This window comes from Nyctereutes procyonoides, unplaced genomic scaffold, assembly GCF_905146905.1.
Source record: "Nyctereutes procyonoides isolate TBG_1078 unplaced genomic scaffold, NYPRO_anot_genome, whole genome shotgun sequence".
NCBI classification, from domain to species: domain Eukaryota; kingdom Metazoa; phylum Chordata; class Mammalia; order Carnivora; family Canidae; genus Nyctereutes; species Nyctereutes procyonoides.
The window spans coordinates 52,269,770-52,297,686 of NW_026575020.1; positions in this window are offsets into that span (position 1 = coordinate 52,269,770).

Sequence of the window (27,917 nt, forward strand, 5' to 3'; positions counted from 1 at the left end):
GCAGGGACAATCAGGGCCCACCAAATACCCCCAGGCTCTGTGCATCTCTGAGCTTCCACCACAGCCTTTCCAAGGCCAAATGATAAGCTTAATTCAATAGACTTTAAGCAGAAATGAAGTGCATCTCTTAAACGATGAGTCAGTGAAAAGGTCACTGTGTCTCCTCCATCCTATTCTACCACTATTAAACTTTCAAAGCCATATATTGAGTGGAATAGCAGTGTCACAAGGTAGAAGGAGCCTGGACCCCAGATAGAGGCCCTGCTGACCCACGGTGGATTTGTGTGAATGAGAAATTCCGCTGAAATCTGTAGTGTTATGCCAATGAAATTTAATTACTCTGAAGAAAAATAGAACACCCAGCATGAGGGACGGCATGGAAAATATGAATGGAAAGGAGGTCATGTCCTGAGAGGTGATTTTCACATTCTGAGACCTTTTAAAATGGGGCTGTTCTGATAATGATGAGATCTAAGATGTGGCCACACTTGAGGATGGTTCATGGAGAGAAAATACAGAGATCACTGGACCTATGGAAATAAAGGAAGAATGATCCCAGAATGCCATAAAGGCAAGAATGACTTTTTTAAAAAGATTTATTTATTTATTTGAGAGAGTGTACAAGTGGGAGAAAGGCAGAGAGAGAGAAAGAGAGAGGGAGAGAGAATCTAAAGCAAACTCCATGCTCAGGATGGAGCCTGGCAAGGGGCTCAACCCCTCAATCCCAAGATCACAGCCTGAGCTGAAACCAACAGTCGGAGGCCTAACCAACTGTGCCACCCAGGTGCCCAAGGATTATTTTAATGGTTATTATTAAGAGCAAGACAGATCTGCTCGGAAGTTATAAAGATAGTCTTCAAGGTTGAAAATGGAGTATCAGTAATGACAAAATTCTCAAAAGAAAGAAAGAAAGGAAGGAAGGAAGGAAGGAAGGAAGGAAGGAAGGAAGGAAGGAAGGAAGGAAGGAAGGAAATTGTCTGAAAGTTGCCTTGGAGCCTAAATCCAACAACCCCTAGTCTTGCCCAGTGAATTCAAGGTGGGAGAGGAAGGAACAGTAACGGAAAGCAATTGAAGAAAGAAACAGAAGCACTAGTAGTCTTGGAAGCTTTTTAGCATTCTGAGGTAAACCAAAGACCTGTGTCCCCAATCTGTACGGATCATGTCCCAGATGGGTCATGGGTGAATCGGGAACATCAGTGAGTTAATCCCAATGTCCAAGAAAGACTTACACAGCTCTGAAAATTCACTATACTAACTGGCTCCCCTCTGGACTCATCTTTGCTTTTCTAAACATAACTACTTAGGATACTAAATTGTATTCTCATCTCTATTTCTAGAAAAGACCTTTTTACTTACCTTGTGCAACCCTAATTGTCTGAACTACCTGGCCATGCTTTGTGAATGTTTTAATGTTTTGTAAGAAGTTAGCAGCATTCCAACAAAAAAAGAAAGAAAAAATGCACTCTCAAATAGCATACATAGTAACATATTCCTACGTTTTCCCCCTCAATCAGAAACCTATTCCTTCATTAGGAAGGTCCCATTCACCCTAATGCAATTTAGTCAGTGAATAAACAAAGAGGAGAGACGGCAAAACTAAATGTTTAAAACAGAGATTCTTACCCTGAAGTCTGTAAACCATTTAAAATTGGCTCAGGACTCTGAGAATTGGTACTCCTCACTCCATCTCCAGTCAGGACTCCTATAGCTCTGAGAGTTAAAGGGGCCTGTGGTCTAAAAATAGTTAAAAATAACTTGTCTCCCAAAACAGCATAGGTGATGATAACTAAAAAAAAAAAAAAAAAAAAAAAAAAAGAAAAAAAAATGTTGAATAAAAATATCTAAGATGTAGTTGATGATCTGTCTTCCTATTTCCCAAAGTAAACACAAATACTTCATTAATAATAAAGTAAGAAGCCACAAAGAATTGGGTTGAGATTTCTCCTTGCAGGTGTAGCCAGCCCCCTGCCAAACTTCAGTCTCTGTTCATAAATTCTTTGATGCCTAGGAATCTGTTGTTGTTCTGGAATATCCTTCTCCATCTTCATCATCTCTCTGATTACTCCTCCGACTGAGGGAAATTTTGTAGCATAAAGGATAAATGTTATAAACCCTGACAAAGTAAAAATACTATAGACCACAAAAATGAGGAGGCAGCAAAATAGTGGGAGAAAGTGTGAGAATGTTAATGTCTTCATATTTTATAGCAAATAAATTAAGTTCAAAAAATTTTTAAAAGAGGTATAGATTTTAACTCTGAGTTATTTTCATCGTCATTTTTTTTTTCTTAATCTTAGAGCAATGGTTCACAATCTTGGGTACCGACTAGAATCATTTCAGAGCTTTAAGAAACACTAACACTTGAGTCCCATCCCTTGAGACTCTAATTTAATTGCTCTTAGGTCCTTTCAATTTTTACAGGCTTTTCAGCTGATCCCAGTATGTAGGCAAAGTTGAAAACTTCTGCCATAGAGAAGTGCACTAAGAACTCATCCCACTAGTGTTTATGAAATATTTATCTGGAGCTTGGAAATCATTCAGCTTTACTTCAGTTTTTCTACTACTAAATTCAAGGAAAATTAAAGGTAATTCATGAAAATGCCTTCTACATAGTTAGATTCCTGCTTTCTTGTATCCATATATTATGCATCCACCCATCTCTGTATGTGTCAGTAGAGAGAATTGTCAGGAGTGTATGTGAAATGGTTAATACTGGATTTGGGGAAATTGTGGTTTTTGTTTTTGTCTGTTTGACTTCTCTTTTTGTTTGGAATTTGTATCATAAACATGAGTCATATTTTTTTAAAAAACAATAAAATAATTACTCATAGGAATAAATTGTTTAAATAAATCTTAATAAAATTAAAAGCAGTTAGGCAAATAAAAATGCCAAATTAAAACTGGAGATTCCATGCATATTTCTAGTTCATAGGACAGCTGATTTAATTCTTGAAAGTGGAAATGGAAATCCGGGCCTGTCAGGACTTATTTTATGGCTGTGGGCAAGTCTGTCTCTGTTAACCTTCCACTGGAGGGTGAGGGTGACAGGACAAATATTAAGTTTAATCTGCCAGAGAATGAATAATGTTTATTTTCACATATACGGACTGAATATCTCAGAGTACTAATTAAAACAACAACAAAAATAGGGTTTTATAATTTCTACAAGACAATCTAGAGAAGATGTGTCATCTTCCTAGAGAAAGAAGGCTGTCGTTGTCTAGGTTAATGTTAAAGTTTGTTCTTGAAATAACTGATTTGTCCCTACTACCCTTTCCCCAAGTTTAAATTTGGTGTACCCTTCTGGAAAGAAAAATAAATCCATCTCCCAGCACTGACCTATATAAATCTAAGTCAAATATACATACATACATATACACAGATATATTTACATATCCATGTATATTTACATACCCGTATATATTTATTTACATTATGCCCAAGCAAATATATGGAGTTGTGAATAAAGAGAATATCCAGGGATATGTGAGGGATACTGGTTCAAAGAGGACATACAGTGGAGAGATTATTTAACAAGCTAAAAATCAGGAGTTTTAATTTCAGTTCTACTGACATTTTGAGCCAAATAACTCTTTGCTGTGGAGACTGTCCTGTGTACTGTAGGATGTTGAGCAGCATTCCTGGCTTTAACCCATTAGATGCCAATAGCAACCTCTCCCACCCCCAAACATACAGTTGTGACAACCAAAGAAATGTCACAGACGTTTTCGAATGTACCCTAGAGAGCAAAATTGCTCTCTACTGAGAACTTTTCAGTTAAATTCTAATATTAAAAATCTTAAAAGATACAGTGTGGTTGCTAGGGAGTTGGGAAAACTTAAAATAGGCTTTCCAGAATCAAATAGGCTTTCCATTTTGTGATGGGAGCCTGGCTGACTCAGTTAGTGGAGCATGCAATTCTTGGTCTTGGGGTTGTGAGTTCAAACCCCACACTTGGTATAGAGATTACTTAAATTTTTTTTCTTTTTAATTAAAAAAAATACACACAAAGTACAGCTTGTGATAAATTTAAGAATTTGTTTTTAATTTAAGAAATTTTATTTATCTTTCACATTTTGTCTCTTGTGATAAAGCTCTCAATACCCTCTGATTCTCATGTGGTATATGGTGAATATATATGTATATATATATATATATATACACATACAGACGTATATATTTCTCTCATGTATATATTTCTCTCTATATATATAAAGATATATATAGAGAGATTTTTAAATTTTTTAATAAATAAATAAATAAATAATTTTATTAAATAAATTTAAATAATTTTAATACAATTTAATAAAATTTAAATAATTTAATAAGTAATTTTTAATAAATATATAGAGAGATTTTTAAAATTTTTTTTTAATTTAAGAAATTTTATTTATCTTTCACATTTTGTCTCTTGTGATAAAGCTCTCAATACCCTCTGATTCTCATGTGGTATATGGTGAATATATATATATATATGTGTATATATATATATATATATATACACACACACACGTATATATTTCTCTTTCTCTCTCTCTCTATATATATATATATATTTCTCTCTTTCTCTCTCTCTCTCTCTCTATATATATATATATATAGAGAGAGAGAGAGAGAAAGACTAAATAGACAAAAAATTGGCCAAGGTACCACCCAGCAAACTGAGAAACCATGTTGTGCAGTTGTCTAAGAGCTGAGACTCTCAAGATTTTACATTCTCTCTATTCCCTCTCAGGAAAGAGAATTTGCTATGACTTTGATTCTGAGGGATTAATTGAGCCTGGACTTCTAGCTATCTAGTCACTGCTCTAATTCTCTCTCTGAGGGCTCTCCTCTTCCTCTCACACAGATGATGTAGAAGTGCTGCCTGAATCTCTTATCCATCCACTTGAGACTGGCCCATCCAGCCTATGTTCTCTTTCCAGTCCCCTCATACTTTCTTCAATGAAGGGATTCAAGTTTGAACTTAGCAAGATCAAAGATATCCCTGAGATCACACTTTGCAATCCAATTTAGCAGAGTATTGTGACCTGGAATTCAGAAGTGAGCAGAGCCAACAGGGACATAGTACTTTTCCAGTCACTGGTGTCCTTCGTGCACATCCATAGATTAGAAAGCTTGTGGTGAATAGCGGCTATGGCTTAGGGCAGAGTTCTGGTATACCTACGACCCTTGCCAAAAGGCCATGTTAATACCATTGTTAAGAACCCCAAAGCAAAAAAAAAAAAAAAAAAAGAACCCCAAAGCTTCCGTTTAACCCCTAACATATGGCAAGAGTGAGTAACTGTTTTTAAAACAATTGGTTGAGACCATATTGACATATTTACTAAAAAAGACAAAACCAAAAAAAAAAAAAAAACAACCCATACCCACAAATGTGTCATTGTTCAACATGGTAACATGTGCAAACCTTGACTACACTAGATTCTTTCTATCAATTTTCATGTGAAGAATGAGGCCAAGAAGCTCAATTTGGCACCATGTCACACATCCCTCTTTGTGGGATCAGTTCCTGGGACCAAAGAGCTCCCCCTGGAGCCAGAGTTGATGCAGCCTGACTTCAGTGATGTAGACAAAGCAAGACAAATTCAAGACTAAACTTGCAGACAGTCTTTTTCAATAATAATTTGGGCAAAGAAGGGACCAGGCACCTCCTCACAGACATGAAGCATTACTCATACCGGTAAGAAGAAAAAGGGTAAGCATGCCTGTGGGTAGTGAAGGATGTCCTCCAACTGTCTGCTGGCAGGGAACAGACACAAACTAGAAGGCTGACAGGGAGTCTGATCTTTCTCCCAGTTCCCTCTCAACCTTTACTCCTACTCTTTGGTTTCTTTTGCTTCTTTTCCACAAAGACTAAGGTCAAAATCTTGTTTTCAGGACCTTTTTCCACCTTTATTCTCTCAATTCCTTATTGCATAAACGTTGTGACCACAAACACTACCAAGTACCAAAGGAAACTGCAAAGAGGTATGAATGTTAATCCCTAGCAAAACAATTTATCTGAAACATGTAATTATCTCTTTGTCAGACTCCCAAAATTGTTTCTAATTTATTACATTTTCTTTACTCATAATTCATTGCTATCAGTTTCAGAACCTGATTTTTTTTGTTTGTTTCTTCCTTTTGTTCTGTTGACTGCCAATCAGAGGGCATAATGTAACTCTAAGAGACTATACAATGTTCTAATTAAAACAATAGGATTCACACATTTTCTCCTTGCAAAACAAATTAAAGGGAACACAATTATTTTATAATTGCCCACACTGGATTTTTTAAGACCTTTTATTAATTAAGACATGCAAATGGTGATATAATCAAGGTTGAAAGATTTGATCTTGCCAAGAAGACATATTTGTGACACTTGACTCTGGAAATTTAAACTAAAGAGTATCTCCAAACCCAAGACTGAGGTTACAGGAACAGAACCAAATGGAATGCTAAAATGAGGCCAAACTAGCAACTAGATATCTGAAAAAGTAAAGCTGAAAACTTGCAAATTCACTTCTTGGGTCATCTTTCTTTCTTTCCATCATCTGCCCCCATTAAGGCTTGCATGATTTCCCAATTTCAGTCAAGTTAAATGTAAGTTGACACCATCTTGATTACATGAGGGAGAAGAACTAAAAAGAGTACTACGTTATGGTGGAATCACCTAGGATTGTCCCTAATTCCTGAAAAGAAAGTCTTTTTCTGGAAAAATTTTGGGTGACTAACTCATGCTGAAGCATGTTGATGAATCAACAGAAAAATCCGTCTTTAAGAAAGAAGGTTCAAGCAAGAAAATGAAATGACATACAGATCTGTAGGCTAACTGAAGCTTCTGAGGCTTATAGCTCTTCATACATACTTTCTGATTCCTCTGGAATTTAAGGGAGCTTTATGGGTTTTATTTTCCCCCCTCTCTATATCTTTTCTTTTTATTGTGTGGACTTGGCCCAGACATTAGAAGCCACTTAAAATATAATGTGAAAGGACTGTTGCAAATCTAAGTCGGCAACAGGAGGAGAATGAAGGGTTAATGTTTAACACATACCATGGCTTTCAAGGGAAAGGACTGGTTATCTGTACATGAGAAGCATCATCTCAGTGGGTATCCTGCAGAGAGCTAAATAGCCACAGAGTACACATGTTTAAAAGCTGAGTCTCCTTTTAATATGCTGGATGCCTATAGTGTTAAAGTATCCATTTCTATCAACACCATTCACTTTACTTTATGCCTGAACATATAAATGTCATAGAGTGTATATACTCAGTGCCCCACCGTGGATGAGAGGATCTGATATGCTACAGGGCCCACATGTTGCTGTGTTAAATAAAGAAATCACCTTGAGGATTAACCATCAACTTCTATAAGTGACCAAGGTAAATGGAAGACTATATTTGTCTCCCAGTTTGTTCTTTTGTACCTTTATGGTTCCCTTGTAACAAGCATGGTAAATAAGAAAATGACCTACTCCTTTATCTTAAGAAAATTACAAATATGCCTAACAGAGTTGATTTACAAATGCACATGAGTCTACCATAGAAGGCAGAGCTCTGATAGGCTGTCTGCTGTTGTTCCCTTTTCCCTAACAGAAATTCCATACCATGAGAGATACATGATACCTCAGGGTAACAGTCCTCATCTTTCATTTTAGTGTAAGTTGCTAATGAAAAATAATCGTTTGTCAATATACCCTAAAAACTATAGAACACTTCTGAAAGAAATTGAGGAAGACACAAAGAGATGGAAAAATATTCCAAGCTCATGGATTGGCAGAATTAATATTGTGAAAATGTCAATGTTACCCAGGGCAATTTACACGTATAATGCAATCCCTATCAAAATACCATGGACTTTCTTCAGAGACTTAGAACAAATTATTTTAAGATCTGTGTGGAATCAGAAAAGACCCCAAACAGCCAGGGGAATTTTAAAAAAGAAAACCATATCTGGGGGCATCACAATGCCAGATTTCAGGTTGTACTACAAAGCTGTGTTCATCAAGACAGTGTGGTACTGGCACAAAAACAGACATATAGATCAATGGAACAGAACAGAGAACCCAGAAGTGGACCCTGAATTTTATGGTCAACTAATATACGATAAAGGAGGAAAGACGATCCACTGGAAGAAAGACAGTCTCTTCAATAAATGGTGCTGGGAAAATTGGACATCCACATGCAGAATAATGAAACTGGACCACTCTCTTGCACCATACACAAAGATAAACTCAAAATAGATGAAAGATCTAAATGTGAGACAAGATTCCATCAAAATCCCAGAGGAGAACTCAGGCAACACCCTTTTTGAACTTGGCCACAGTAACCGGAGAAGGACAAACAGTGTATGTTCTCATTCATTTGGGGAATATGAATAATAGTGAAAGGGAATATAAGGGAAGGGAGAAGAAATGTGTGAGAAATATCAGAAAGGGAGACAGAACATAAAGACTCCTAACTCTGGGAAATGAACTAGGGGTGGTGGAGGGGGAGGAGGGCGGGGGGTGGGGGTGAATGGGTGACGGGCACTGAGGGGTACACTTGACGGGATGAGCACTGGGTGTTATTCTGTATGTTGGTAAATTGAACACCAATAAAATTAATTTATAAAATTTAAAAAAAAATAATCGTTTGTGGTTATGGTTTTGTGAAGGCTGGTTATGGGAAACAGAAGTAGGCAATGGCTAAGGATACTTAGCAAAATCCTCGCTTTCTCAAATCCCAATAGGCATCATTGACTTCCTTCACCCAATTGTCAGAGCTGGTTAAGCATCCTTCTGTAAGACTGTTGCCTCTGGGTCTGGTGCTGGAGCTTGAAATTCGGTGGGTAATTGGAATGGGACAGTGGGTGTAAATCAGGGAAGATCAAGGTCAGATGAGAAACCACAAGCATGAACTGGGATCTCATGAGGACAGACTGCAACCCAGGTCAGTACTTGCTGGCTCTGACCTTGGTGCTGAGGTTATCCCGTAGAAGTCAGGGCCCTTCAATATAATATAGACCAAACACATAATCTTGGTCTAGGAGTTGGAGAAGCTGAAGGAGGATCCAGGGAAAGGTAGAGTGGTTTCATGTCCCTCTGCTGCTTCATACCAATAAGACAAGTCAGCAAGTGAGCGACAACATATATGAACTACAAAATGCTCCATATCTTGCAAGAATCTCCCTTGTGATCCACCCCAACCAGAAACATACAGGAAAGTAGGGTTGCCAGATAAAATACAGACACCCAGTTAAATTCAAATTTCAGATAAACAACGAATTTTTTTTTTGTATAAGTGTGTCTCAAATATTGCATGGGACACTTTCATGCCTATCTAGATAGATAAATAGATTCATTGTTTATATAAAATTCAAATGTAACTGAGTGCTCTGTATTTTTATTTGCTTAATCTGGCTTTCCTAAAAGAAAAAGAATTCTGAGAAATGTAGTTCAACCTGGCCAAGGTAATACATTTCAAACCCATTATATCATGAATTATGAGATTTATAAACTGAGACTATATTGGCCACAGGTGCTCTCAACTCTGGATCATTTAGCTCTGCCAGGAATATAAGGTAAAATACAACAAAACATGTCTGGCTATGTCTCTTTTCAAAGGAGATGTTGTGCCCCACGCTGGTAAGCACAAGTCACAGTAAACATGAGTCACATGCTCAGTTTAAGTTCTCATAAATCCAGAAAACTTTCTCCTTGAAAGACTGATCTTCACCCAGGGAACACACAATTACCAGGGCAGCTTTTTAAAAGTGTAGATGTCTGGACCTGACCCCTAATATCTAATGAATGAGAATCTTTGGGGTTGAGAATAAAGCCTGTGGAGGTGGGTTTTTTTTTTCAAGTCTATAATAGGATATCTCAGTGTGCACTTCTCACTAAGAATCCCTGCCTTAGGAATTACTAAAAGTGAATACATGGTGTAATCTTAATAGTTCATACTAGGTTGCTCCATTACTTATTCTCCCCAAGCCCCACAGAAAATTCCTGATAATACCAACATTAAATACAACTGATCAGGCATTTATCCTACCTGTACATTGTGCCCTGACTGCTGTTAGGTCTGGGTTTGTGGCTCATGTGTCTAATCAGTTACCACGTACATGGGTATATCTCTGCCACCACCTTTATCACTATGCTACTATAGCTCTTGGCCTGTTATTCTCTTCCTGCATGGCTCCTTGAAGCTGGAAGCCATTGCAGGACTCTTTCCCGTCTCTCTGACAGCACACAGAAGTCATGTGACACGTCAAAAGTATCCATTGTACAATGAATGAATCAAAAATGTATGCCCATTCCTCTGCTGCTCCTTACTTTGGCCTTTTGTTAGTCTTTATTCAGAAATCAGAAAGTAATACTGAGTGCCCATTATAGACCAGGCTCTGTTGTAAATTCTTTATATTACTAACGAAATCTCCAAAACATTTTTATGAGATATATGGCTGAGAAAACAGACGCATACAAAGATTAAAGTGCTGGCTCTTCATCACATGGCTAATAGTGAATGATTTGGGACTGAGTCCAGATGCCTTCTCTGAACTTCCAGGCTAAAGTGGTTCCCTGGAGAGCTCTATACAGGACAGCCTTGCATTAGGTCACATTCTTAAGACTTTGGTAAGAGTGAATCTCTTAGAATAAAACTTGAAACTATTAATGACATTCGACTTTCTCCCTCTGCCTGTACACTATTCTCCCAGGAAGCTATGTCCAACAGTATGTAGTGGAAGAAGGAAAAAGGTCTAAAATTCACATCTCATAGAGTGAGTCATAAATCAAAGATTTGGCTCGTATAGTCCAACTGCATCAATGTACAGAAAGATAACATGATTCATCTGAGATCACATGGTCAGAGGGAGGCAGATCTGGAATTAGGACCTATTAGTTCCAATTTGCAGTCAGGTGCTTGTCACCCTTTATTCATATCCTTCACTGAGGGTTGGCAACCCCTCCACGTGATACCTTGGTCACAGTTTAGCTTCAGAACACACAAGGCAAAAAAAAAAATAAAAAATAAAAAATAAAAATAAAAAAATTAAAAAAAATTAAAAGAACACACAAGGCAGAGTGCCACACCTCCTCAAAAAGAGCACCCTCCCTCAAAGTGCCTCACCTTTCTTTCCTGAAATGACTGTTTTGGCTCCCTAGAACCTATAGTCTCAGAGGGTAAGGATAAGTGCCCCAACTATCAGACTGGACAAGACTTATACAGAGAGGAAACTTCTAGGAACAGGATGCAAGAGGCTCCCCCACACCTTTGCCCATAAGGAGAGAAATGGGCAGCCATGTCATTACAGCTTTTGTAATCTTCCCCAGGAACATCAACACGGTGCTCCCTGGCCTGACACATATAACCAGGGAACTTCACAAGACAGGGACTTCAGGCCATCCCAGACCCCAGGAATCAAGACATATTCAGAGGTTGTGCTTTGGACTTTCTTTACTAACTGCTGTCCCCTCCTTTTGTTCAAAAAAAAGTAATAGCTGCACAAAGACAAGTTCAGAGATGGGAACTGCAAAACAGAAAACATAGACATAAAAACCAAACAGTGAGATAGGATAGGGAAAGAGGCTATTTAAGCAGATAAGCAAAAGGATTCATGATTCCCTGCCATAAATAAATTAAAGAACATTAAACACATACATGCCCTTTAAAGAGCTAAAATGATCAGAGTGCATTTATTTTGTCAGTGTTATTTAGCCAGGTTGGAAAACAAAACCCTGAAATTAATGCCAAGATAACAGAGATGGGAGTAGAACTTTCCCCTCTAATAATTATCTTGCTATCTGTCCATCTTAGGTCAACAAACATGCTATGATTGACAGGTTAAAATGTTTAGGTTAGTCTGAGCTCACATAAACCATTTTAGGTTTTCTAGGACGGGAGAATGTTATAAAACAAACATATAATCTACCCTCCATCTTCCTACTTTCAAATCTTCTTCCCACCTGCCCTCCTGTCTTGAGGGAGTATGTCCACAAAGCATTTCAGTCATAACCATGCTGGCGAGCACGAGTCATGGTGGGACCTAACAAAATACAGAATTTTCCTAAATAAAAGGGGAGGAAGTGCCCAGGGAAACCTAGTTGGCTTCCATATATATGACAGAAGAAAAAAGTAAGTGAATTCGAATAATTATCACTGTTACTTCTTTGAACACTCTTACAAATTCTGGGTCTCCCAGATGTCTTGACCCTTTGTTATACAGAATCGGGGTAATGGATGAGGAGATAATTGAGAGGAACCCAGACCCACTGCTTAATTCACAGTGGGAAGAGAAAAGAATCACTTGTAAAAAAAAAAAAAAAAAAAAAAAAAAAAACAGACTCCATCTGGAGGGTCACAAGAAGGCAGAGAGGTAAAAAAAAAAAAAAAAAGAAAGAGAGAGAGAGAGAGAGAGAGAGAGAGAGAGAGAAGCTTTAGGGAAATTTCTTTTGAAAATGTGAAAGGAAATCTCGTTGGTGGGCAGAGAGTATCTGTGAGGTAAAGAGTGGGACATCTTAGAAAGTCCTGGTGTGTGCCGTTAAGTGGAATATAAATATACCTATTTTTTATAGATATCAGTGAAGTCAAAAATGTCTTTCCAATGAACATTGCTTTTAGACTGGTGTTTATTTGAATGGGGCCCTGTGTGGAAACAGAATGGGAGGCACCCAGATTTGTGTGGATTAAATATTTTGTGGTCTGCTTCAAATGCCCCCTTAGCTTATTATGTATGCCCCCTTGCCCTCAATGACACCGTTTAATGAGGAAAAAAAATTCATTGTGAGAATGATTACAAGTAGATTGCATGAAGACTCCAATAGCAAATAATTCAAAATTTAAAAAGTATATTGTATAATATGTCATTTGGGAGTAGGTGATATTAAAAACATACTAAATCAAAAAAGGAGTTTAAGAACTGTCAAGAGTAGGGATAGTGTTCATAATTTAAATAGGACAGTCAGGACCTCATTAATTTGAAGAAGTAGAGGGTATGATCCACGTGAGTTGAGTATCTGGACAGAAAACATTCTAGGCAAGAAGTGCAAAGACCCTGAGGCAAGAGCCTGCCAGGCATTCCTGATGAACCTACAATTTATAGAATATTTTATAATATTCAGTTTCATTTCTTCATGTAGTCCCAAATAGGATAAGAATGTCAACTTCATAGAACCTTTTGAAATACTTACAAATAATCTATAAAAAGTGCTTGGCGTTTTAATAACTGATAGGAGAAATCAAATAACATTCTTCTTGCCACAGTGCTGCCTTCTCAAATCTGGGACATCACAGGAGAACAGGCTATAGGATAATCCAGCCTAATGGCAAAAATTCAAATTCAATTTGAATCCAAATTCAAATCCCAATTCCATAGTTTACCAGATGCATAAACTTGGATAAATTACTCAACGCCTCTAGGTCTCTGCTTCATAATTTGTAAAATTGACATAATAATATCTGTCCTTCAGTGGTGATATGAGCATTACACAAAACAATGAGAATAATAAAAGCAATAATAGTTAACAGGTATACTGTAGTCACCACATGCCAGGCACAGTGTAAAGTTGTTTCCCTGAATCAGTTCATTCTATCATCATAAGATTGGGAAATCGTATCACTAAACTCATTTTATAGATGAAGAGACCAAGGTCTCAGTAAACTGCCCATGGGTCCATAAGCAGTCGACTGTGGAGTCAGGATGTGAATCCAGCAGTCTGAAGACAGTCTGAGTTGCTGGCTACCATACTCTATTTTTTTTTTAAGACTTATTTATTTATTTTCAGAGAGAGGGTCAAAGGGACTCCCTGCTGAGCTTGGAGCCCTAGCAATGCTCTGAGCTGCCTCCCAGGACCCACAGAGCAGGACCTGCGCTGAAACCAAAAGTCAGACGCTTAACCAACTGAGCCACCCAGGCGCCCCACCACCACCACCACGTTGTAAATCCTCTCATGCTATGCCTAGCACCTAATTAATGCTCAATAAATGGCAGATGTTATTGTTGTTGATGTTATTATTACCAACATCATCATTACGCCATTTAGAAGAAGTGATTCCTTTGGAAGGGAACAAAGCACAAATTTAAAATAATACTGCTGGCAGGGTTAGAGACAAATACACCCATTACTAGCAATATACAATTAAAGAATGTGCCATTCAGACCCTCGTTTGCAATAATTAAAGGAATGAATCACAGATGTGTCATGGGCTAAAAACCAGGGAAGACATACAGCTTTACTCCAGTCCCAGATATTCTACGACTGGGAGCACCAAGTCTTGGAAGAACACACTGAGTTTTCTTTCCATGTGGCTTAAGTCTTGTTTTTCTCAAACCCCCCCCCCCAATAAGCATGTAAACAGAGTATTGTTAGACGGCCTAGGAGTCCTCCTCCCTGGGATTGGGAATAAAAGTAACCCATCACCACCACATACACACACACATACACATATCACGTGCTTGCAGCCGGTCTTCCCTTTCATTGCTCGAGTAAGTTTCTACAGACAGCTTTTTTTTTTTTTAAGATTTTTATTTATTTGAGACACAGCAAGAGGGAAAGAGTGGGGGGGTGCACGGGGAGAGGGAGAAGCAGCAGACTCCCCACTGAGCAGGGAGCCTCACACACGGCTGGATCCCAGAACCTCGAGATCATGACCTGAGCCAAAGGCAGATGCTTAACCGACTGAGCCACCCAAGTGCCCCACGTACAGATGGTTTTCTGAACTGATTTCTTTTTAAATAATTCACACTACAAAGTTGGTTCTTCTCTTCCCTTGCCGCCCTAACCAGGACTGCTTCTGTACGCTTTCTTAGTCACTTTTATCCCAAGTAGATCTTACTATGTAACACACACATGCACATACACTTGTATAAGTTTATTCTGGTAAACTGCTACTCCTTCAGGAGATCAAGAACCCATATTTTCAGCTTTATACAAACATATCATCCTAGCACTTAAAAAATCATCAGTTCCCCCCAAAAAGAAGAGAATAAGTGACTCTCCCTATAGGTGAAGTTAATTTTGTAGCAATACCTTAAAATATATAAGTAAATCTGGTACCATACAATGAATTTCCTAGTAAGAAAAATCTTGGGACGTCTGGGTGGCTCAGGCTGCTTGAGATTCTCTCTCCCCTGTTGCTTCTCTCCTGACTCTCATATACTCTGTCTCTCTAAATAAATAAATAAACAAAATCTTTAAAACAAACAAGTCTCTTCTTATAACTAGAAAGCAAGTCTCTTATTTTCAACTTATCTTCAAGAGTCTCTGCATCCCCATGTTCTTTTTTTTTAATTTTTTTATTTATTTATGATAGGCACACAGAGAGAGAGAGAGAGAGGCAGAGACATAGGCAGAGGGAGAAGCAGGCTCCATGCACCAGGAGCCTGATGTGGGATTCGATCCCGGGTCTCCAGGATCGCGCCCTGGGCCAAAGGCAGGCACTAAACCACTGCGCCACCCAGGGATCCCCCATGTTCTTAATCAGGAGGAGAACCAAGAGAAGATTAAGGCTTCCTAAGTCTAGTGCAAACCTAAAGCATTTTAGGGACGAGCAGACCTCAGGTGAAAACAGCATAGATGTGTCATTGGACTCAGGCTCAGTATGCTGTTTAAGTAGCTGCTCAAAAATCACTGAATGCCCAGTCAAGAGGGCTCGATGTCTGTTGCTTCCTCTTTTGTAGGCAGACACTGACATTTATTTCAGTCTCCCCTAGTCCCTCCTCCGACCCAACGTCTGCAAGTTTTTGTGAGCAAGTTAATAAAGAGTTAACCAGTTATCAAAGCAAATGCAATGAGTGCTCTTCAATCTAGGACCTTTACTCAAATAAGATTTTCTTTCTCCAAAGTGGAGTTTCTGCCAAACTTTCCTTTTCCCCTCATTTCCCTCAGACTTCAGGAAGGTGAGAAATGGAAGGAAAAGTAGTAGCAAAGTATTTAACAGTGTCAGAAGTCAAGACACATTACCCCTTCATCATCCCAAGGCTTTCCAAATGGAGTCTCTGCTGCCCGGAACGTGTGCTCTCACCCGTCTCCGTTCGTCTTCTTGCTGAGTGTACTGAGCAAAGCAGTGAGCTGTGGTTTTCTTAGCCACGCCAAGGCAAGCAAGCTGGATGGCACCGGGAGTGCTGAAAGGCCCCTGGGTCACTTCATGGTATGCAATGAATCAGGAACTCATGAAAGTATTGATTCACATTCGGGACATATTAAAATGTATAAGTAATCTCTGTTGTGCTCTTCATTACCAATTTTTTAACATGCATACACCTCTAGGTTTGTAACTTATGTGAGATCAGGATATTCAGGTGAATGTTAATCTATGACAAGTAAGTTTGATAAGTCTTATGTTTGGGGTCAATCCTACTTATAAGCTCCTTTCTCATTTAGAAGAATATTCTTCCAAAAAATATGTTTGTTTTTATCTCTTACCTTTTTGTTTTTGCTGCAACTATGATATTGCGTAGTGTGTGTGTGCGTGCGTGTGTGTGTGTGAGTGTTAAAAGGAAGCATAACCAAACATATATGGTACAAGGCATGGAGCTAGAGATTCATTGTGACAGTCAATTTTATGTGTCAACTTGCATGATCCACGGGGTACCCAGATATTTGGTCAAACACTATTCTGGGTGTGTCTGTGAGTTTGTTTTTGGATGAGATCCACATTTAAATTGGTAGACTGTATAATGCAGATTATTCTACTAATGGTCCTCATCCAGTCAGAAGAGGGCCTGTATAGAACAAAGCTAGCCTTCCATCTTACCTTCTGCCTGACTAGTTGGGCTGAGATACCATTTCATTCCAACCTTTAGACTCAACTGAAATACTGACTCATCTTGGATCTCTAGCCTGTGAGCGTTCAGACTAAAACATCATTTGGCTCTCCCGAACCTCCAGCTTACCAGATGCAAATCTTGGGACTCATAAACCTCCAATAATCTCATGAACTAATTCCAAACAATTCTAGTACATACACATATTGGCTCATGTTTCTCTGGAGAGCCCTGGCTAGTACACTCAGGTTCCCGTCAAGTAACTGCAGGATTGTGGGTGATTCAGTGACCTCTCTCAAGCTCCTTTTCCCCTTCTGTTCTATGGAGGGAAAAAAATTATCAAATGCCTCCCAATCCTAAGGAAATGATAAAAAAGATAAACGGCAGGGAGATCCTACAAGTATACACCATACGTACACCCATCAAGAAGAAAATCGGTTTTATGGTTTTATCTAGCAGAACCAACCAATCTTTCAGCTCTGACTGAAAATGGAAGACTTACCTCTCCATCATTAATGTAGAGCTGTTTGCTGACTTTAGCCATTGAAATCTTTCTTATTCCTTCTAAAAACCAGCCCCTTTGATGGAAGAGATGGGAAAGTCATTTGTAAACATATTCTGACAGCAAGTAAAACATAGGTGCCTAGCATAAAATAATTGAATGTAGAGCTGTCTCCATTCAGAGAAAAATGGGACCTAAGATATTTCTGGAGGACAGACCCTCTTTTAATGTTGTACTCTCAACTCTTAAATGATTACAAAATGGGGCATAATTTTCCAGTCTAAGTAAAGTCTCCATTTACTAATTCAAATTTCTAGTGAACATAAAATTAAGCTCAACGTTTTGAATACTATTCACATTAGATTTGAGTTACACAACTACACATCCATGCCACATCTTACCCTAATGCAATACTTGGTCTGGTTAATAATTTCCCCTTTATAACTATTTGTATAAGCAAATGAGTGGCTGGAGAGCAATATTATGTGTCTGTGGAGAGTATAGACTTTGAGCCAAATGGACCAGGGTCTTGCCTTCAGAAATTGCATAATGTATGACATTGAGAGAATTACTCATCCTCTTCAAGACTCAATCTTTTTATTTACCAAATGATCAGTAACAGTCCTTAAGGAGTCAATGTCCCGCATGCTATGCACTTGGCAATATTCTTGGCAACACGTAATAAGGCTTCAATAAACATCAGCACTGATTATTAGGATGACAATATATAAATTAATCAAAGGTAAGTAACACTGTTTTAGACTCTACCTACACTCCTACTGAAGGAGAAAACTAACCCCCTTCTCAAATTGGTGTTCTTTCTCTTCCAACCAAAGGAATGAGAAAAGAGAAAGGAAGGCAAGAGAAAAAATGGAGGAAATGCTAGAAACTGTATTTTTAGTTAGAAATATTAGCACTTTGCTTGCTTGTTTTTTTTTTAACTAAACATTACTATTCAACAAAAAAGCAAGAGTTTCCATTATGAATATGCTATATTTTCTGAGTGCTACTCTTCCCCATGATTCTAACTCAGAGTTTACTGCCATTTCCCAAATAGGTGCCCAGAAAAGCATTCTAAAAGTTACATTTTATCATATCACCTCATCTGCTCAAATCCCCTGATGGCCTCATACCCATGAGTAAATCCCGAAGTCCTCAGCTTCCTCACTGTGCTCCCAGCGTACCTTTGCACTGGCTCTTCCCTTTGCCAAATGTTCTTCCCCTAGAAGATCATAGATAGCCCTTTCACCTTCACCTCCCTCCCAAGTCTCTGCTCAAATGTCCCATCATCAGAAACCTCTTCCCAAGTCTGACTCCCCATCAACTTCTATTCTATTACCCAGTGTCATATTTGACCATTGCTCTTATTGCCACCGTATGTATGGAACATGTTTATTTGGTTCATTACTTCTTGCCCCTTTCCCACCCAATGCCCCTAGAGTGTCAGCTCTGTGAGAGCAGAGACAGCACACGGTTTAGTGTGAGACATGCAAAGTCTCAACAAATGACTGCTACATAACTAGCATTCAACATACTGTTGATGATATAAATGAATAAGACTAAGGAAGAAAAAGACTGAGGTAGACAGAATGGGAAGGAAAGAGAGAGAGGGAAAGTCATTCATGACTAGAGCAACAGTTTATTGAAAAGGATTTCACCTGGTAAAATATACTAGCCATTTTGTCTTAAAATGAAGAAAAATCAGGGACCCCTGGGTGGCTCAGTGGTTGAGCATCTGCCTTCAGCTCAGGTCATGATCCTGGGGTCCGGGGATCGAGTCCCACATCAGGCTTCCCACAGGGAGCCTGCTTGTCCCTCTGCCTATGTATCTGCCTCTCTCTCCGTGTCTCTCATAAATAAATAAAATCTTTAAAAAATAAATAATTGAAAAAGGAAGAAAAAATAATCACAATAAACTTAAGGAGAGCAGGCAGGGTGGCTAATGAAACGGGTAGAAGAAAAAAGAAGAGGAGGAATGATAATGAATGTATGTTGTCTTATCTCCTTCTTTGATTTTGAGAAAGAAGGTAACTGTGCTAGGAGTCCAGAACTTATCATGACATCACGAAATAATGTTCCAGAGAGCAACTCAGGTTTTCTCATCCTAGAGATAGAATGACAAGATGGAAGTGGTAAATGAGGAGAAATAGATTTGGCATTTCCTTATAGATTTAAGTGACTTTAACTTTTCTAGAACAAACTCTGTGGCAGGCACAATGCTAAGTGATTGTATATGTATTCCTTCATTCAGTTTTCACAACGACAGTCTGAAAAAGATACTATAATAACTATGTATTTTGAAGAACCCAAAGCTCCGAGGAATAAGTGATTTATCTCAGGGTCACATTGCTGTTTAAGCGGCAGAGTGTTGGGGCCAGACTCATAGCTTTTCCTGCTACTTCCTGCAGCCTCAAATGGATATAGCACATGTTACTTCTTAGACAACATGTCCAGGAGCCGTAGACATTCACAAACAAATTGCAAGGTTGCCAAATCCCCAGAAGCTTACAAGAGACAAAATATAGCTTCTTCTACCTTAGCATCCTCTAAAGAAACAAGTAGCCAACCAAACAACCCAAAAAATCTGTTGGCTACTTTGAGGGTCTTCTCAGCCTTTAGGCTAGATCAGAATTCCCCTAATTGGCCACTTCCTCTCCATTCTCTGGAGAGTTCCAAATTGGATTAATATCTTATCTGATCTGTAAATGCTTTTCCGTCTTTGTGAGCAAACTTATCTGGGTTTTCCCAGCTTAAAGGCTGCCAATCTCTTGGTGAAGTCAAAGTAGTAATTTTCTTATTCTGTTACTAGCTCCACTGGGTTAATTCAGATTAGGAAAAATTATCACCTTGTTTTTAAAGACCTTTGATTTCACAGGGACCATTGTTAGGCTAGTTTCAGGAGTTCTGTCCTTTGAGGTCATGAAATACAGTAGCTACAGAGTTGGAAGCGATGGATTAGAAGAGAAAACTGAGATCTCCCTCCTCTTCCTCCACATTAATATCTCCAAAGATCTTAGAGCCCTTGCCAGAAATGTGAGTGAGCCTTCACATGGGTTTTCAAATCAGGTTCAATGTTTGCTTAAGTTACATGGCAATCTTATCAGTTTGACTCCATACACCCATTGGAGTCCAGCTTGATTTTAGGTTTCTAAAGTCGACTTGGTAATTTCTAATAGATGTCAAATATTACAAAGGTTCAGATGTGGAGCCAAACATATTTGGGCTGCAAGTTTTTGGAAAGCTGGAACTGACTCTCTTGAGAGCTTTCCAGTAGGGATGGGCTAGTGCTTCTTTGCCAAGGTTAGAACCGAATCCAAATCTAAGAGGTTTAGAACTCAGGCTTGGCTGGAATCTTCTGGAAGTTGAGGGGGAATTGTTTTATTTTCCTCTAATTTAGCAAAAGTCTTCTTAGCTTTCAGAATTATGTCCCAAGGGAACTGTGTATAGATATTCAGTGGCTCTGAGGAAAGCTCCCTTAAGTGACTTAATGTGCTTTTTAATGTTTTTATGTTTTAGATGCTAAGCAGCCAAACGCATCTGCATGTCCTATTTTTCATTGTCTTAATGTGATAGACAGAGTCCTATTTATTAAAGAAAACTCATCACCATACATGCTGTAGGAAATAATTTCTCCCCCTACTAAAGTTAAAGGTAAATCACTCCTCCAGGACAAATGGTTTGTGACCAAGGTTAATACATACAAGAAAGCAAAAGTTGTTCGTTGGCTCCAGGGAAAATTATACAAATATCATTTTGTCTAGGCCCCACTCTCCCTCTCCCCCTGTTCATGGAGAAGATGTCATAGCTGGGGCTAAGCCCATTAATGGAATGAATGAGTGGTAGAAAGCAAGGAGTGGCCCCTATGGACTGGACAGGACCTGTGTAGGAAAGGGAGAGGGCCTGGAATCAGGGGACCCAGATTAAATTCTAGTTCTCCACTGAATCGTCCTGATGTACCATTTGCAAGTTATTTAACCACCGATCCTGCTCATAAAACAGTATCTGCAATTTTTACCTTGAGGGAAAATGATATATATGAAAGTACTACATAACATAAACACACAAACAGACAAAATTCTGGGAACTGTAAAAAAGTGCTTATTCTGAATTTTGTAATCTGCATCCATTTTAGAGAATATGAAATAGGATCTGCTTAGAAACTCAATGTCATTATAGTCCTTTCTCATGATGCAATTTTTAGCGAACAAAATTACTGACAACTATGGAAAGCTTAAAAAAAAAAAAAAAAAAAAAAAAAAAAAAAAAAAAAACTCCTTCCCAAATGGAACTCTCTGAGTTTCCCCCACTAAAAAGATCTCCTCTAAAACAAAGAGTCTGGAAAAGACCACTGATGATGACTGTCCCAGACTGGCAATGAGCAAGGTCTCACTCTTCTTGTTTGGGACCAATTAAATATTCATGTAGTCCCAACTTTGAAGGGATTTAGCCCCAGCATTTCATAAAACTGAAGCAATCCATCATCTCAAAGGGCAAAGAGGCAAATTTTCTGAGCACTTTTCCTCAAACTCCATCAGAGAATATAAGCTCACGTTACTTCCCCTCCCCAATCCTTTCCTTCTTTATGAAGTGAGACTATTGTGGGCAACCGCGGTCTTGTAATGCATTTTTGGCGGGCCAAGGCAATACCATGGCTTCAGATATTCTCTTTAGTAGAAATTGGCCAGGGTTCTATTGTTTGCATCTGGGACATGGCCAGTAGAGTTCGGACATCTGCCCACTGTGTTAGCTCCTTGGGCGCCAGTGGGCTGAAGCTCATTATTCCGCTGGGAATTATGCCTCTATTCCTTGAAAAAGGGAGTGACTCACCAACAGCCCTCTATCACATCTGACATTTGGAAGACGAAAATCCCTTTTGAATTCCAAGTTCAGTTGTGAGTGAGTTTCTTACTCTGACCAAGTTGATCCATGAAGGTATTGCCTGACCAATCTTGTGCTTGGTCATCTCACTAGAGTTGCTTGCTATTTAGTAGGAAATACAGGAATTCCATTTCTAGACATGCTTAGGATTATGCCAATCCAAATGGTCAGCCCTCTTTGGCTGCAAAATCAGAAGATAAAGAAGAGAAAACAGTTGTTACAAGAGGCAGTGGGGTAATGCTGGCATGGTATAAGAAGTTGGCAGATTTCTCAGTCCTCTCAATAATTTTGCTCTCTTCCTGTCCCTTTCTTTTAATCTTATTTCAACCAATTTCTAACCCTTTGATAATTTCAGTAAACATCCCTATTCTAGTTCCCTATTTCTGTCATTAGCTAATTGTGGCACACTGGAAAAGTTAGTTAACCCAAGGCTCAATATCCATGCCTCAAAAATGAGGAATATATCAGTGTTCACAGGATGGCAAAGCTTAAAGTGCTTAGTACAAGAGCCACCTAATAAGTGCTCAGTAAATGTTAGAGCAAAAATGACGATGATGAAGCTTATAAACAGCTTTTAGCACAGTATTTAGCATGTAACAATGACTGGATCAGTGATGAGAAGTATTCAAATGATTACATTATTATTTGTTCTAAGTAAAGGATGAGAAGAATCCAGTTGGCTTCTTTGTTCAAGTCCATTTATATAGACTATTCCCCACTGGGGTCAACACATGGCTTTTGCCAGACCTGAAACTGAGGCCTGATCTTGAAATGCCATCACATCTGCTATTCTGAGACCTTGCTCCCTAGTACCCACCTACCAACATTTTAGTTCTTTAAGGGGTTCCAATCTGGCCTAACAATAGCCAATAACTTCCAGGAAAACAAAGAGCAGGATATTGAGGTCTTTTGGCCTTTGCAACAAAGAACAGCTGGATCCAATTCAAAGCCTTAACTGAAGAAAGAAAGAATAATGGACAGCCTTCCACTGGTCATGTGTCAGCCACTACAGGCTGTCTCTCTACCACCTGCAGGAACAAATTCAAATGGAGCATTTTTATTAAGGAAAATCTTCCACCAGATTATAAGCAGTGACCCACTGAGAAATCAACCCGGTAGAGAATTGGTGGACAATACCATCCTAGGATGTTGCAGCAAGGAGTGGCCTTTGGACTGGAGAGTTCTAGGTTCAAAGCTTGACTGCCTCTTTAGGTAGCTTTATTTATTCTTTCTGACCTTCAGTTTCCTCACTTTACACAAAAAGGAGATTATAATAATAACATAACACTTATGTGAGAGAGCTGCTCCAAGATTTAAACAGGATCCTATTTGCTGTAACACATGGCACAACCTGCAGTAAGTAGTAAGGGTTCAAGGTAAGTCAACGTGGGTTAGTTCCCTTCTTCTTTCTCAAAGCTTTCCTGAATGTGTCATGAGCACAATGGTGGTAAATATATGGTGGATACTCTGTAAATGGCACTTTCCTATAAAGCAGAGAGGAATCTTGAGACCTATGCTCCTGAGAGTGGCACTCTAGTGCCGAGAGCCAGTGGGTAGCTGGAAACCAGTAAGACAGCATCAGATCTGAGCTTCTCAAAGCCCATTGTTCCTCCATTTGAGGCTGCAAATTATTGCCATCGCCTGCTTATTATGACTTCAACTCGTCCTTCCTCTTCCACATTTCAATAGCTCGCCTGCCTGCCCTTGGGCGTCTCAGGGAAGCCCTTTCCACACCCTCTAGGGAGTCTGCAATACAGCCCAGATGCTCTCAAAGATTAGAAATACTTTTAAGTTTAATCTAAAAAAATAGTCCTATCCTTTGTCTCAGGCCATTATTCCTACTCTTACCAATTTTGGGAGGATGCAATTTCCCATTCTTCATTTATAATATTTTGTTCAGGGTCTTTGTAGATTGTCAGTCTATATATCAAGTCTCCTGCTTGATGACACCATATAAATTTAGTTCTATTTATAAGTTAAAGCACAACCTCTAATATAAGAATTAAATACATTTTCAGTTTGGGAGGCAAACAAAACTCATTTTTCTAACTCACTATCTCTCTGGATGAAACATTAGCCTCAATTTATACATTAGAATTTTAGTGCTGCAGAAATCACCTCATTTTGGAGGCAAAAAGGGCAAATAACTTGCTTCAAATGATACTTTCTTGCCAACAGCAGAATCAGGTCTCACACATAGGTGACCTGGTTCTCTGGTCAGGCGTCTCTTCGCTGTCCCGTAATATCAGATCTGGAAGGGTCACTCAAAGTTTAAACTCCTCTGCCTCTTATGTAAGTTCTTTGGTATATGGGATCCTGCTGAGATCTCCTACATTGCCTGCACTCTGCTCAGTTTATTGTCCATGGACCACTTCCCAATCCTTCCAACATGTCCAGAGGACTTTTTCCCACTCTCAGGGGTGACCTGCCTCACCTGTCTACCTGGGAAATCAACTCAACCTTACACTTCTCTTCTGCAACTCGCCCCAACATCCTCAGAAAAATCCATTTCTGCACTTGTGTGCTAATAGAATTTTTGCATTTGTCTCATTTGTAGAGGACACTTCACTGAATTATAGTTCTTTATCTTTGCCTCTCCACTTTATGATTTGTTATTTTTGTGAGTTGTTCAGACTTAACAATTATACTTTATTCATCTGTGTGTCAACAGCTCTCCAAAAAGTTTCTGACACATAATAAGCCTTAATAACTACAATCTTTTTGTTTGTTTTCATTTTTATTTTGTTTTGTTTGCAGACAATAATGTTCATGTTAGTTGTTTTAAGTGAACAATAATGCACTTACATGGAGTATAACTATTCTATTCTGACCAACATCTAAATAAGTCTGAACTTCTGTGGATATCTCGGATTTCTAGGAACTATAAGTACTAAAAATAGTAATAATAATTGAAAAACTTTGCCTGGAGAATTGAGTAACTTTGTACAAAGAAACTGAGAGAAGGTTTACAAAATCAGAGCACCAAATAGAATATCCAAGGGCTTCCACCTTATGTTTTAAGGTAGCTTCATTTGCTAATCTTAAAAAAGTCCAGAATTTTCTCTTTGACAAAAAGCAGAACAAACAAGCAAAAAACCACTTAAGCGGATATATACACCAAAGTTTTAATATCAAGAGATTAAAATTAAATTGTAGCAAAATAAAAACTTGCGGTTACAGAAAGTAGATAAAACTCTATAGTAACTTAAAATAGAGTCTTTTATCCCAAAATGGCAATGAAGTCTCCAACTATAATTAAAATACCTTAATAACACTTAGAGTAGAATTCTTTAAAAAATAATCTGAACTCTGAAGTATGTTCCCATCCTTGGGAGTTATCATGGAATTTCTCAACTCTGTAAATTATTCAATTCTTTAGCAGAAATACATGAGTATCACACACTTAGCACGTAGCTTAGAAGCTGTGAAACACTAATGTTGAGTGACCAAGACCGCCCTCTACTAAATACTACTTCTACAGGCAAATTCTTACTTAAGAGACCCTGTGGGGAGTCAGTCCACCACAACCCCCATAACCCTCTCTTGTTCCCTGGAACTAAAAGAGCTATGACTTAGGTGGATTCAATTTCCAATGTAGCTTGCCCTGGGATTATACCAGATTGATATTCTGAGCCACGTTTGGTTATTCTTGGCACCACACAACCACATTTTCTACCAATCAGGTTACGATGTGCTATAATGGGAAGTCATAATATATTTAACAAAGCTGAAAACTGAGAAAAGAAAAGAAAAAGTTCTAATGCATGGAATACATATAATTCTATAGTAATAAAGGAAGTAATACAGGCTCAGGTATATATTTTGTCTTAAGAACTTAGCACAAACACCATTCAACACAAATTAGAAAGATAAAGCAGCTAGCGTCAGAAGCTACAGAAGGTAAGTTATTTAACAAAAATGCCACTGTTTAGATTTCTTAAAGATCTGTGTGAACTTATCTCACCTTAGAGACTGAGGAGAAGGAAGAGAAATATCGGCTCAAGTAAAGAATGCCCCACAGATCACAGTAATGACTCTCTCAGCTGGAAACAGAAATAAAAGTCATATCGATGGTGTTAGTGTTAGATGATGCATGTGTGTTTGTCCAAACTCTATGAAGAATTTCAAATGGCTTGATCCTGATCACCGATTCCTGGCCAGAAACACACTTCCATTCAAACACAACTAATTTTTTCTTCTTTTTTCTTCAGCATCTCCTCTAGATTTATGGAAAAGAAATCTTTTATTTTGATTTTGTTCTCTTCTCTTCTTTGTATTTGGAATAATTATAAGTCATGTAAATAATGACCTGTATTGGCTACTGGGCCCAGTGGAGAGATGAAAGGACAAAACAAAGGGAACATGTTAACATGACTCTTGGAAAGAGCACAGTTGAAATGCATGGCTTAGCATCTGATGGAAACTGAACCTTAGCTCTTCACTTGACTTGTTTATGCCCCAGTGTAAGATGAGAATTATGAAAATCAGGATTTCAGTTTATGGTAGCTAGCTCACTGCCTGACAGACAGTGGGCATAGACACATAACATTTTGTATTCTGCTTTCACATGCTTGTCTATGAATACATTATTTTTCTTTTGTGTATGTAAACACTTTTGTGTATATGTATATATACTTGCTATTATATACAACAGTTACTATTAAGCAATGAGATAGTACAAATCAGGAAATAAGCAGAAAACAACATTCAAATGAGGTTCTTCTTTTTCTGTAAGCTATAATTAGGGGGTGGTGGGAATATTCAATCCAACAAAAACATTCCTAAATAGTTGACAAGATGGACCAGGTTCCCCTGGACAGTCCTAATGAATGTACTTATTAATAGCTCAGTGTACTTATTAATAGCTCCCTCTTTCTAAGGAGTTTCCTTAGACTTGATCAATTAAATGTTCACACACTGGGCTCCTGGGTGGTTCAGTCTGCCTTTACCTCAAGTCGTGATCCCAGGGTCCTGGGATCGAGTCCCACATTGGGCTCCCTGCTCAGCGGGGAGCCTGCTTCCCCATTTCCCTCTGCTGCTCCCCCTCCTTGGGCTCTCTTGTTCTCTCTCTCTCTCTCTCTCTCTCTCTCTCTCTGTCTCTTTCAAATAAAGCCTTTAAAAAACAAAAGTGCTCACACACCAATGGCCAAATGACATATGGTTTTAAGGGCACTTGATCCAGAGAAAAGCTTCCCAGGGTTAGGTAAGATCCAGGGTGATGAGGGGACATAGTTGTGTAAAGAATGAAGTAGAAGAATGGTGCAGACCACTGATTTCAGGGGGATAGAACAGTGATTACAGAGATAAAAGCACAGGCATCTACGAAGAATTGGAGAAAAATGAGGGATCATGTAGTTCAAAGGAGAAAACTGCAAAGGATGACACTAGATAGATCAGTAGTTATCAGCTCATCAGGGTTGGGACATTTTGGACCAATCTATTTTAAGAGCACCCCAAAGGAAGAACGGTGTTCTGTTTACTTGAATGAGAGGATGTGCCATGAACATGGGGAGTTGTGGGCACAGAAAATAAAGAGGCTGTTTTATTTGGAAGCCCTTGGAGAACTGTTTAGATTACAACAAAGTAGTATCACTTTGTTTGTGGCCTCCTTTCTCCCGACGGCCGATGGGATCTGGCTAAGAACCCCAAAGCATGCAGCATCCATTTCGCCGCTGAGTTTACATTTCAGCAGAACAATTCCAGAATGAATCATTGCATGCACAGGTTGTTGGTTATGCCCAGTTTGAAGCCCATTTTCAAAGCTCTTTTCTACTTTTGTGTTCAAGGCTAAGTTTGCAGAGATTTATG